The 13,154-nt window shown below is 46.3% G+C and overlaps 1 pseudogene; it reads left to right on the top strand.

Annotated features, from left to right (window-relative positions):
* LOC114789811 (actin-related protein 6-like) overlaps positions 1-6,574 on the top strand; it is a 45,659-nt pseudogene extending 39,085 nt beyond the window's left edge.
* The last annotated feature ends 6,580 nt before the right edge of the window (positions 6,575-13,154 follow it).

Below are 13,154 nucleotides of genomic sequence, written 5' to 3'. Positions count from 1 at the left end.
TATCAATAATTTATGCCTGTAACATAACACCTTACTCTGTTTCTACATAGGATGTTAGGATGTGGAGTATCTAGACAGAACACTTTCACAATCACATCCCATCCACAAGGGGGCACCAGATTGCTCCCAGGTTTTCAGGCCTGAAGCTGGGCCGTAATAGAGGCTGGAGGAGAAGCTAAGGGGGATGGCTGGTTTATGGTTAAACATGGTTGTGGATCTTCCCCAGTTTGGCCTCTGGGTGTACCTTTTTCCTCCCAGTTAGTTTTTTTCCATTTGGATGCATGTTTTATCCCTTCTTCTTTCGTTTGCGGGTTTTTTCCCTTCTGGTGGAGTTAAGGAGGACAGAGGACGCTCCGGCCCCAGGTTTCAGGCGTCCATCCACGTCTATTGCGCCCATTCAGGTTAGGGTATCAGTTTGGTTTTTAACTGACAAGACATACAGCCGATAATATGGAGAATTCTCCCCTCCCTGGTCCTGCAGCACACTGAGGCGAACTGAGCCACAGGGTACCCCATTAATTCGACCCTGACTGCACAGTCAATGATGTTCCCACCCAGGAAAAAACAACAGCTTTATAGAACAACAGTAAGTTTAGCTGGAGTTCACATAAGAAATATATACAATTTCCCATAACATCCCGACCACATTTAGGAAGGTAAATTATAAAATGAAAGTTAAATCATTTGTATTATTATTTAAAGTCTGGTCTGGAGGAGGCTGAAAATACACAAATAGAGACTCAGTAAACATAACCGTAATATAAAAGAATTCAATCGAAATGTGTTTTAGACCAGCATCTTATAGGCCATCAGCCTCCCTGACCTTGCCTTGCATTTCCACACGATTCTTACTGGTGTTTACTGCAGCAGGCAGTAGGGCAGTGGTGGCCTAGCGGTTGAGAAGAAGGTTGCTGGTTCGAATTGCTGGTATCTGTATATGATTGCATTTTATATTATATAACCTGATTAAATTATTTAATCATTGCATTTGACTATTTGCATAACTCTGTCACTTAATAATAACTCTCTGCATAACTCACAAAATCTTCATTAGGAAGTCACATATTTAGGTTTGTTTTTATTGTTTAATGAATTATTCAGGAAATTATTATGAAACAATGAGTGTCACGTTAATCAGGTTAAATAATGTATAATGCAATCATATATAGATACAAATATATATACATTACATGATTTAATCATTGCATTTGACTATTTGCATAACTCTGCATTTCTCTTTCACATGCACAGGAAACATCAAGAAGACCGAAAAGACTGGCAACTGTGTGTGTGCTTAACCAATCTTCCTTAAGAATATGTGTGATTATCGGTGTTATCTGTGTTTTTCTGCATGTTCACTCCCAGGACCCGTGTGGGCACCAGCTAAGTGAGGCCTCAAGGACAGACCTCGTCTCCTCTGTGTGGGTGTGGGTGTGTGCTTAGGCATACAACAATGATCAATCCATAATAACCAACAAATATCTTAAATATCGAAAAAGAAAAGAATGAGAGAGAAGAAGAAAGAGGTGGAAAGTGGGACTAAAGGAAAAAGAAGGATTCAGTTTCAGGCCACCAGCTGGTACATCGGGGGGCCACACTTTGAAGACAGACCACTGAATGCATTATTTAGTCTATTTGACATGAAATGATACTCAAGATCTCAAGAAGCAAAGTGAAACGTACTGTCACATCATGAGTGTACTGAATATCTGAGCCGCCAGGTGGCGCTGTTACTCCTTTACGTGTTACTGATGCTCAACTGTGCAAGGTGCTTGTAGTGCTAGAGCTTCTCTGACCTTCTTCTTGTGGGGTTTCCCAAATGTCCACTAGCGGTTTTTCATGTCAGTTCTGATATGTGTAGATCAGTGAGATCTATGAAAAGAATTTCATCCAAATTGCACATGTGAAACAACAAACACCATGCATCCAATACAGATACCTCAGAACCATGCTGTGCAGCCAGTCAAGGACCCTCAGCATGTCCCCATCTGCCCCAGAACCTGAAGTCACAGAAATCTGAACAACTATCTTCCATCAGAGCTAGTACAGGAAATACCAATATTACAGAATTAATGCCACAAGTATAGATAACTGTGTAGAGGGACAGGTCCTGGATGAAGCCCAAGGGGACACCGATGATCATCCTTTCCCTTTTTCTGGTGTTAGAGAGGGACAGGTCCTGGATGGAGCTCAGGGGGACACTGATGATCTTCCTTTCCCTTTTTCTGGTGTTTGAGAGGGACAGTTCCTGGATGGAGGACAGGGGGACACCAATGATCTTCCTTTCCCTTTTTCTGGTGTTTGAGAGGGACAGGTCCTGGATGGAGCCCAACGGGACACCTATGATCTTCCTTTCCCTTTTTTTGGTGTTTGAGAGGAACAGGTCCTGGATGGAGGACAGGGGGACACCGATGATCTTCCTTTCCCTTTTTCTGGTGTTTGAGAGGGACAGGTCCTGGATGGAGCGCAGGGGGACACCGATGATCTTCCTTTCCCTTTTTATGGTGTTTGAGAGGAACAGGTCCTGGATGGAGGACAGGGGGAGACCGATGATCTTCCTTTCCCTTTTTCTGGTCTTTGAGAAGGACAGGTCCTGAATGGAGCGCAGGGGGACACCGTTGATCTTCCTTTCCCTTTTTCTGGTCTTTGAGAGGAATAGGTCCTGGATGGAGGACAGGGGGACACCGATGATCTTCCTTTCCCTTTTTCTGGTCTTTGAGAGGGACAGGTCCTGAATGGAGCACAGGGGGACACCGTTGATCTTCCTTCCCTTTTTCTGGTGTTTGAGAGGGACAGGTCCTGGATGGAGGACAGGGGGACACCGTTGATCTTCCTTCCCTTTTTCTGGTGTTTGAGAGGGACAGGTCCTGGATGGAGGACAGGGGGAGACCGATGATCTTCCTTCCCTTTTTCTGGTGTTTGAGAGGAACAGGTCCCGGATGGAGGACAGAGGGACAGTCCTTTTTTAGTCTGTCTGTTGCGTGGCTGCTCCGTACCAGGCAGTGTCGTGTAGAACTGCAGATACACGTCCTGTTTCTGTCCAGTTCTTTGTGGGAATACTGTAACGTTAGTAAAGGTGCAACGTCTGGTACAACTCTGTGCTTTCTAGGTCAGGAATCCGCTTGCAGTACTTCTCCTGCGTCCCTCAGGAAGACCTAGACCAGGGAGCAGATGGACAGTGTGACCCCAGGTTTGGGAGGAAATCCCTTTCCTTGCATTCTGGTATTTTTACTGTATTTTGATTGATCGTTTTTTTTTTTTTATTGGGCTCCATGATTAACGTCAATAGATATCGAGTTTTAAGCAATTGGATTGTACGTCATTTCCTAAGTTCATTTTTTTCATCCTGAATGAGTCAAGTTGGTGATTAATCATAATCTATGTGTTATTAATAGAATAAGTTTGAATAGCCCAGGCTCTCTGAAGCCATTACGTGGACTAAGAAGGACTTAATTGTTTCCTGACTGTCTGGAACTAAGAGCTGTAAGTCATGGCTAATTAAATCGCTTCCTCAGTCATCAAGATTTTTTTGTTGACCAGGATCTTAATTAGGGAGGGTAATTGTGACAGGAGCCGTCTCCGTCTCTGACAGGAGCCACTTATTCCCTGTTTACGCCGGGCCTGTCTACCTTCATCCTAATGAGGGTTCCGGCGCGTTCCTTCTCTGCTGTGAAACGTGATGCCCTGACACTTCTCCAGAGTCTTTACTCCCATCCAGGGTGGTGGTAGCCCGAACACCCAGGTTCAAACCCCACTTACTGCCATCGTGTCCCTGAGCAGGACACTTAACCCTGAGTGTGTCCAGGGGGGGACTGTCCCTGTAACTACTGACTGTAAGTCGCTCTGGATACGGGCGTCTGGTAAATGCTGTAAAATGTGACTGTGGAGCATTTGGCAGAACCTCCGGTCATCGGGCGGGCTGTTAACTTACTGTGGATTAAACGGCAGGTTCTCCTTCAGGCAGATAAAACTCACAAATCAAACTATTCAGGCCGTGAAAGCGCATGCCAGAAACGTTTAATATTTTTGTCCATTGTTCCGAATACGAAATATGAAATCTCAGCATTTACACGAACGTTAGAGAAAAGCGTCTTTTTTGGTGCCAGGCTCATCAGACGGGTTTTATTAAGAGGCCAGGCCTTCCGAAGTGCTGATGGTGGAGACCAACACTCCATTAAAACACAGTGTCACACTTGTACACGAATGAGGCGGCTGGCGAGACTTTTACGAGTCTCTTTAATTACATCCACTTTTCTTCTCTGGCTCATGGGCTGCAGCGCCAGCCGGGAATTTGGGGTCCATAATCGAGTCCACCGGCAGTTTTTTCATCCTTATCATTATTGGGGTTTAAAAAGAGGTCAGCAACGTTTCACGATGCACTACTGGATCCAAACAGAATCAAAGTTTACAATGCAGAAGTGAAGTGAAGCACAGCAGCACAGCACACGGTGCACACAGTGAATTTTGTCCTCTGCATTTAACCCATCACCCTGAGTGAGCAGTGGGCACCATGACAGGCGCCCGGGGAGCAGTGTGTGGGGACGGTGCTTTGCTCGGTGACACCTCAGTGGCACCTTGGCGGATCGGGATTGGAACCGGCAACCTTCTGATTACGGGGCCGCTTCCTTAACCGCTAGGCCACCACTGTTTCTGACGTCCTGTTTCTGTCGGGTCTCACGCCAGGACATTCAAAAACGATCTGGTCGTTAAAAAAATTCCATTTTTAAGTAAAATCTTTACCACCTGCAGAAAAGCAGTGTTCTGGTGTGGAGCGTTCAGAAAGCACCAGTGATCGGTGCTCTGTCGTTGTTTGGCACGGCTCACCTCGACTCAAGTAACAGGCCGACCTCTATGCTCCATCATCTGTCCAGCTCGGCGACGCCGACATCTGGGACTGTCATGGGTTTTCCGGGCCAGCTCGCGTACGCGGGGCAAACAGGAATCCCTTTATTGCTGTTAAAGTTGGTTCTTCTCCTTTTCGGATGTTGTCCCGTTACTAAACAAAGGCCGTGGTCAACAAGGCGTGCTTGATATTGAATCAGGTTACACTAGTTGACCACACGCATTTCTCCATATGTCATATTCAAATACATTTTTTGTCTTAAACAAAATCTTCATTCGGAAGTCACATGTTTAGGTTTGTTTTTATTGTATAATGAATTATTCAGGAAATTATGATGACGTTAATCTTGCATTGTTTGTTTGTACAGTGTAAGAGACACCCAAACATTATGAGACCAACCATGAGGTCCACTATCCCCACCATCACCTCAAGTGGACGATCTAGGCCAAAAAGAAATACATTTTGCTGTTATTTACGGAGTGGATCAATATATTTAAAAAACTTTTATATTGATTGAGATTCCTGAACTTGAGTTGATGTCTTCATTTGATCAGTAGATGGTCTCTGTTGGACGGTGATTGTGCCAAAGGCAGCTTCACCTTCAAGAGCTGCAGGAATTGGAATATATTACAATAATTCAGGGGAGGAAGAGGGTGGTAGTAGCCTAGCGAGTAACACACTCGCCTATGAACCAGAAACCCAGGTTCAAACCCCACTTACTACCATCGTGTCCCTGAGCAGGACACTTAACCCTGAGTGTCTCCAGGGGGGGGACTGTCCCTGTAACTACTGACTGAAAGGCGCTCTTGATAAGGGCGTCTGGTAAATGCTGTAAATGTAATTGATTTTCCCAAGGAAAGAAAAAAAAGTCCAAACTCCAAAGTAGAGCATCTGTCCATGTTTGGAGGTCCTGGACAGTGCAGAGTAGGTTTTAGTCCAGTGTTATGGTATACATTACGTGTATAATGCTACTGGTCCATTTGAAGATCCATGAGGCTTAAGCCGAAACGGTGGTGGTGGCTGTGGTGACTCTCTGGTACGTGAAGGGCCTCTGGGTGAAGAGAGACAGTCTCCTTGACCTAGAGTAAACTGCCCATCTGTGGGAGATTAGAGTAAGTATGAATGTCTATGTTGCAGGGAAGAAATGTAAGTAATGTATTTTTGGTTTTTATTTCCTTTTAAATATGCTGTGTAATTTTATTTGACCAAAATCTGTTTTTTAGTGTTTGTAAGGGCTTAAACTGTCGGAAATGTCGGGAATGTGGGGAGGATATTGGGTCAGTCTAGTTTTCCGGCCAGACTGAGTTCACCTGTCTGGAGGGAGGTACGTGGCTGGAGCTGGAGTTCACATTACAAAAAGGAAAAGACTCACATTTATCAGTTTCACAACGGACAAAATGTAAATGGGGGTTCTTGTTTGTTTGTAAAATTGTAAATATGTATATATGTTTAGGCACCTTGGTGGATTGAGATTCGAACCGGCAACCTTCTGATTATGGGACTGCTTCTTCAACGTCAACCACTAGGCCACCACTGCCCAGTGTGAATGTGGGTGGGAACATTTGCTTGTGTTTGTGGGTGCCTGCTTGTCTAGGATTATTTGGCAAGTCGGGTCCTGGACTCCCCATCTCAGGCTTCCCCATGGGATGGCACCCCGTGCCGATGGATGATGCCCCTGACCGCCAGTGCGTTGGTGGTTCTCAGCATCTGGGGTCGGCTGCCCAGTGGTAGACTGGCTCACTCCCGGGAACTGCTTGGTGGGCCCTGGCCCTCCTGGCTCTGTTGGGTCACTGCCAGGCGGCGGGGTCCTTGGATCTTTGGGTCGATGGGCCCATTACCTGGTCTGCCTGGGTGTGTCCGGGGTTCAACTCTGACCTTTTCTAGGTGGGGGTCGCAATTGTTCCTGCAGTGGCCCTCTCTGTGCAGTGTGGTCTCTGGATGTCTATTGCCTGGGCCTCCTACCTGTTGGCCTGTGACCTGTGGTGGGCGGGGCTGTGGCTCCACACAAACACTATTAACCACTTACATGGAGAAACCTCGTGGGCGCATTCACACACTCAGGTGTGCAGTCAGGGCTACACATAAGGGCTCACACAGGTGCACAAACACATACTCACAGACACATATTCATGTCTTGGGGTGGTAGTAGCCTAGTGGGTAACACACTTGCCTATGAACCAGAAGACCCGGGTTCGAATCCCACTTACTACCATTGTGTCCCTGAGCAAGACACTTAACCCTAAGTTGCTCCAGGGGGACTGTCCCTGTAAGTACTGATTGTAAGTCGCTCTGGATAAGGGCGTCTGGTAAATGCTGTAAATGTAAATGTAAATGTATCATTAGTACTATGCGCTGTTAAATAATGCTTAATATTTGTTATTTTCTGTGCTTCGGTTTTAAGCAGATGCTGCTTGTTGCTGTTTTTCCTGCTGTTTCTTTTTTTCGTCTGTTTAAATTCAAATTCCAATTTTACTGGTCACATACACAGTCCTACACGATATGATATGCAGTGAAATGCTTTAGTGACTGTACAGACCTCAATATTGCAAGTATACAATGAACCAATATGCAAATATTGCACTTTTATGTATTTAACATAAAACATAAAATATGTGTAACAGGTAGGGTGAAGGTGTGCAAATGAGTGAAGTCCAAGTACAAAGAATAAAGATTTAGTGCAAAAATTGAGATTGAGTCCAGAGTGTTTGAAGGTGAAAGTGCTGGAGTGTGTTGGAGTTCTATGTAGTGTTGTTGTTGAGAGCTCAGACAGCCTGCGGGAAGAAGCTCCTCCTCATTCTCTCTGTGTTGGACTTCAGGGAGCGAAAGCGCGAGTCCATTGTTGGACTGGCTGAGGTTCTTCACTATCTTCCTGGCCCTGGTACAGCACCGCTTGCTGTAGATGGATTGAAGGTCAGGGAGCTTGGTACAGATGGTGCGTTCAGCTGATGGAACCACCCTCTGTAGGGCTCGCCTGTCCTGCATGGTGCTGTTCCCGAACCAGGTTGAGATGTTTCCTGTCAGGATGCTCTCTATGGTGCAGGAGTAGAAGTTCCTGAGCACCTTGGAGGGCAGTCTGAAGTCTCTCAGGCGTCTGAGGTGGTAGAGACGCTGCTGGGCCTTGTTCACCACAGTGTTGATGTGACAGGACCATGACAGGTCCTGCGTGATGTGAACACTGAGGTATCAGAAGCTGTCCACTCTCTCCACTGGGCTCCTGTTGATGACGGGATTGGTAGGTCCTCTTCTGCCTTCATTTTTTTTCCTCATTTATTAACAAAGAAAAAGTGAAATATCACATGGCCCTGCATCCTACAAATGGAAACCTTTAAATTAAAGTATCTTACCTATACACTAATATTGCACAAAATACACACAGTAAATCCAAATTTAAGGGAGTCTGAATACTGTCTGTGGCCACTCTATGTGTTGACTATACTCTTTTTCTCTCCCTTTTCCTCTGTCCTCCAGTCATGTCTGTCATGAAAGTAGCAAGTTAAATAAGAAGAATTCATTTTGAAAAAGGCCATGAATAATGATAGCACAGATACACAACATCTACCTGGCTGTAGGTCTTTCCAGGTCAACACAGGCATTTCAAATCATTTACCAGTCTAATGACATTCCTTTTTAAATCTGGTGTCGGATGCACATGGTCAATAACAGACCCGTAAAGAGGAGAGGCAGAAGAGGCATGAGCTGTAAATCCTGAAAGACAAAAAGCGGCACAGACAGCTGCAGTCTTACAACAGCAACAGAACCCTGAGCAGAACCCAACTTCCAAACTCGTCCACGTACCCGTCTACACCGACCAGGGTCAGGCGAGATCACTTCAACGTGCTGGATGTACACCTACACTTACATTCATGCAAAATGATCGATGGAAAATCCCACCGCACCGGACAGTCGAGTTTCAGGTTCTGCAGTGAAGTGGTGGAGCAAAGCCTACAGCTGAGGGGCGGTTTGTCGTTGTCTCTGTCATGCATGTGTTGTGCTGCCATGATTATCATTTAGACAGAAAAGACGAGTGAGAAGACAGGTGCCCATAATTCCCCTTGTTCCATTTTCAATATAACTTGGTTAATGGCCTCTAATTTGGCCCGTGGGGAGGGGACTGGCGGCGTCTGGCTACGTTTCCAATAAACAGGCTCCATCTGTCGCCGGGCGGCAAAACCAGGTATACGTCAGCCCCGCCCGGCCCCCCACCAGCTGGAGGAACAGGCTGCACCTTCCACTTTCTATTGTTTCAAATCGACATTTTCATGGCCTTAAAACCACACTCAGGGTCCAACCTTTTACTCCTCAGTTTCTCAGTCTCTGTTTCATCTAAAGATTTCAGTCTGAGTCTAGTGCTTTCCTCGCCTTGGTGAAACGTGGTGAGAAATGAGCCCGAATCCCCCTGATGAAGAACCTATTCTGTGACTTTATGAGAAGCAGCTCACGCCTGGGTCATTCCACATATTATTCATATTTCTCATGAGTTCCATCACTAGGTTTAATTTCTAATTCTTAACACACAAGGGCCTATCTCCTCGAGCTTTGTGTTGCTGGTGCAGCCGGAACAAGATTTTTTATGGCACTTCCTGCTGATGTGAGACGAAGAAGTCTGGAGGCAGGATGCATCATGGGGAGGAAGCCTGAAATCCGCAGATGGTTTTACACATATGTGGCTTCAAAGAAAAGCAGAACCCGACAAGCAGAGATGGAGTCAAGAACATACAAAAGAACCTAGAGAGGGAGAGCAGGGAAAAGGCAGCGCCTGATGCCAGCCGTCTCCCGGGAAACAGACGGAATAATAAACCAAGGCCCTGATTCACCATCCATCAGCAGACGTTTCTACTGGATTAGAGGAGCAGAAGTGTCAATGTACGGTTATTAAAGACATGCATCATACACACAGGGACAAAAAACACTAAACACGCACACTTAGCGAGGAGAAGCAGCAACTCCATTCACAACAGGCTACGCAGCTCCTCGTCCAGGTGATGGTCATCTCTAAACTGGACTATTGTAACTCTCTCCTGGCTGGAGACTCTGCGGTCACCATAAAACCCCTCCAGATGGTCCAAAACGTAGCAGCCCGTCTCATCTTCAACCAGCCGAAACACACCCACGTCCCGCCTCTTCTCACCTCTCTCCACCGGCTCCCGGTAGCTGCTCACATCGAGTTTAAATCCTTGATGCTGCCTACAGGGCTGTAAATGGAAGTTCTCCCTCTTACACCAACACACTACTAGCCAGCTACACTCCTGCACGTCCTCTCAGATCTGCACACGAAACGAGACTAAAAAGTCCCTCTTCACGGGGTCTCCAGTCCCAATCCACTCTGGTCTCCTTTGTTGTCCCTGGCTGGTGGGACAACTTGTCCTGCTCCATTTGACTAGCCGAGACTACCACTACCTTTAAGAAGCAGCTGAACATCCTCAAAAAGTATTTCAGACGAATCTAACACACACACACTCACACAAAATAATCTCGTCCAGCACTTAACAATTCCCAGCATGTTCTATTCCTGACAAGTTATTCCTTATCGGGGCTCTTAGTTTTGTAACTCAAAGTCTATAGAAACCGCATGAGAATTGCTGGTGTCCTCTTGTAAGTAAAGTATAGTAAATTAAAGGTCTGTGTTGGACGTGTGGTGGTGGCAGTGGCCAGTCGTGGGGGACTCTAAACCTCCTCTCTCGTCAGTACAGACATTTAGAGAAATTATTTCAGACTGGGTCTGATGAAGACCAGGAAGGAATCGCCACTTGTTTGATTTGGTGTCGGCCATCATCTGTACAGGCTGTCACCTGATAACACACACACACACACACACACACAGCTGTCATTTACCTCACGCTACAGAATACAGGGTCCACGGCGCGACCTGAATGCATCTCTGTCTTCAGTAATTGGATCAGCAGCATTTTGGTTAATAAACAGCCAGGCAGTGATTTATCAGGAGACGCCTGTGATTGGGTTACGGGCGGAGCGGGCGGATGTGCAGACGCTGCTGTGTGTGGGCCTTCATTCTTTGCAGCTCCTCAGATTATGACTATGTAGCCAGTAATGGCCTTTCTTTTGGATTTTTGAAAGAAAGTGACGTGATTGTCATTATGAGACACTGCAGCGCAGCACACGGTGACACGGAGAAACGTGTCCTCTGTATTTAACCATCACCCTTGGTGAGCAGTGGACAGCCATGACAGGTGCCCGGGGGGAAGTGTGTGGGGACGAGGGAATCAAGGGGACCTCAGTGGCACCTCGGCGGCTCGGGATTCGAACCGGCAACCCTCTGATTATGCTTCCTTACCAGCTAGGCCACCGCCGCCCCACATTTATTGGACTTTCCTTCAGCGCGTCTTTATTTTGGCCAGGTACCACTGCACTCCCAGCCAGTTCAGAAGTGATTTGCTCTTATTCAGGCATGAAGCTTCTGCAAAAGAACAGCTGTCACCAATAGGTGGCACTGTGTGACAGCAGGCGTCGCAGTACACTGACAGTGACACAAACAGGAAAAGGAGGAATAAAGATTGCAGTGAAATAATAACCAGTGTTTAGAAACAGCGAGCTGATGGTACATTATATAATAATAATGCTGTCCCTCATGGATCGAACCCACGATGAGCAAGTGGACAGGAAAATGTCCACAGCCGCTGAACTTCATTCGGGACCCACCGGCGTTCCCTGTGATGTGACTATTCCATTTCAAACAGGATTTTCCTGTGGGAGAGCAGTCTACCAGAATTCCTCATGCTTATGGACACTGACAGACAAATATCTCAGCGTGCAGGGGTCCTGTCACCTGGCAACATGGCACAGATGCTCACTCAAGAATATCAAATTGCCTAAAGAGCGCAGAGTGCTTTGGAGGCAGGAAGCCACTAGACAAGATTTTACTGATGGCTTCTGGTTTCTATGGCAATGGAAGTGATCACCTGAGGAGATGCGTCCTGCTTCTTCTCACAGATCTAATAATTATTACAACTCTCAATCAGACGGTGTCATCGAGGTCCATCTTTTTGGGGACGATCATTTCATTTCTCTCTGTCTATCAGTACTCGCACCCAAAGACCGTACCTTCCTGGAACATTTCATTTTTACATTTTACTGAGGTCCTGCCTTGTAGTAGATGCTAGACAGCCCCCACAATGGAAAAACTGCCCCTGTGATGTCACCAGCCATTAATCATGACCCAAGCCTGAGCTCGACCGTGTTAATTGCTCCTCTAATGTGGCCTTCAGAGAGACGTGTGACGGTTGTGGCGGGGGCAGCACACTCGCCATGACTAATGTGCAGAATGGAGAACCCAAGCTGAGACGTCACAGGTTCTGCAGGGACAATACAAACGCTGTCCAATTGCTCCATGTTTGAGGGGGTGATGCAGGGGATGGTTTTCCTGCACCGCTGCACTGTTCTTCAGATCTGTGTTTATTCTGCATCCTGAAAGCAGCATTTTCAGAAAGTCAGAAAGTGAAGTGATTGTCATTGTGACACACAGCAGCACAGCACACGGTGCACACAGTGAAATTTGTCCTCTGCATTTAACCCATCACCCTGAGTGAGCAGTGGGCAGCCATGACAGGCGCCCGGGGAGCAGTGTGTGGGATTCGAACCGGCAACCTTCTGATTACGGAAGGGCCACCACTGAGAAAGATCTGTCATTTTTAGCCATGTTTCACAACCTAGTGAGTAAGACACTTGCCTACAAACCAGAAACCACAAAGACCCAGGTTCAAACCCCATTGGTTCAAAAACCATTGTGTCCCTGAGCAAGACACTTAACCCTGAGTGTCTCCAGGGGGGGACTGTCCCTGTAACTACTGATTGTAAGGCGCTCTGGTTAAGGACGTCTGGTCAAGGCTGTGCATGTAAGAATCTTTTCCTGTAAAATGTATGAAATGGCTCATGTTCGCTAATATATAAACATTTATGTCAGTATTTCCAGATATAATCAAATAGAAACAGGAACTGGCTGACTGTTGTAGAGGAGGAACTAGCTACCTACCCAGACAGGTTTATTGGTGAGTAATTATTTCTGGCGCCCAGAGGATGAAATTTAATGATGTTTTTATCAAAAATGTTAAAGCCTTTAGGCATGATTGACAGCTCTCACACACCCTACTTTCTCATTCTGGACAATTTAAAGCTCCTCCTGTCATTTATATTTACATATTTGCATTTTTACAGCATTTATCAGACAACCTTACAACTAGTAATGACAGGTACAGTCCCCCTGGAGACATTCAGGGTTATATATATCATCTTCAACCTTCCCACATTCTCCACACCCCCCCTCTGCTACGTTCCCTCCACTGGCTCCCAGTAACTG

The sequence above is a fragment of the Denticeps clupeoides genome, chromosome 5 (assembly GCF_900700375.1).
Source record: "Denticeps clupeoides chromosome 5, fDenClu1.1, whole genome shotgun sequence".
Taxonomy (NCBI): domain Eukaryota; kingdom Metazoa; phylum Chordata; class Actinopteri; order Clupeiformes; family Denticipitidae; genus Denticeps; species Denticeps clupeoides.
The sequence above is the reverse complement of the archived record's forward strand: the minus strand, read 5'-3'. Positions and strand labels throughout refer to the sequence as shown.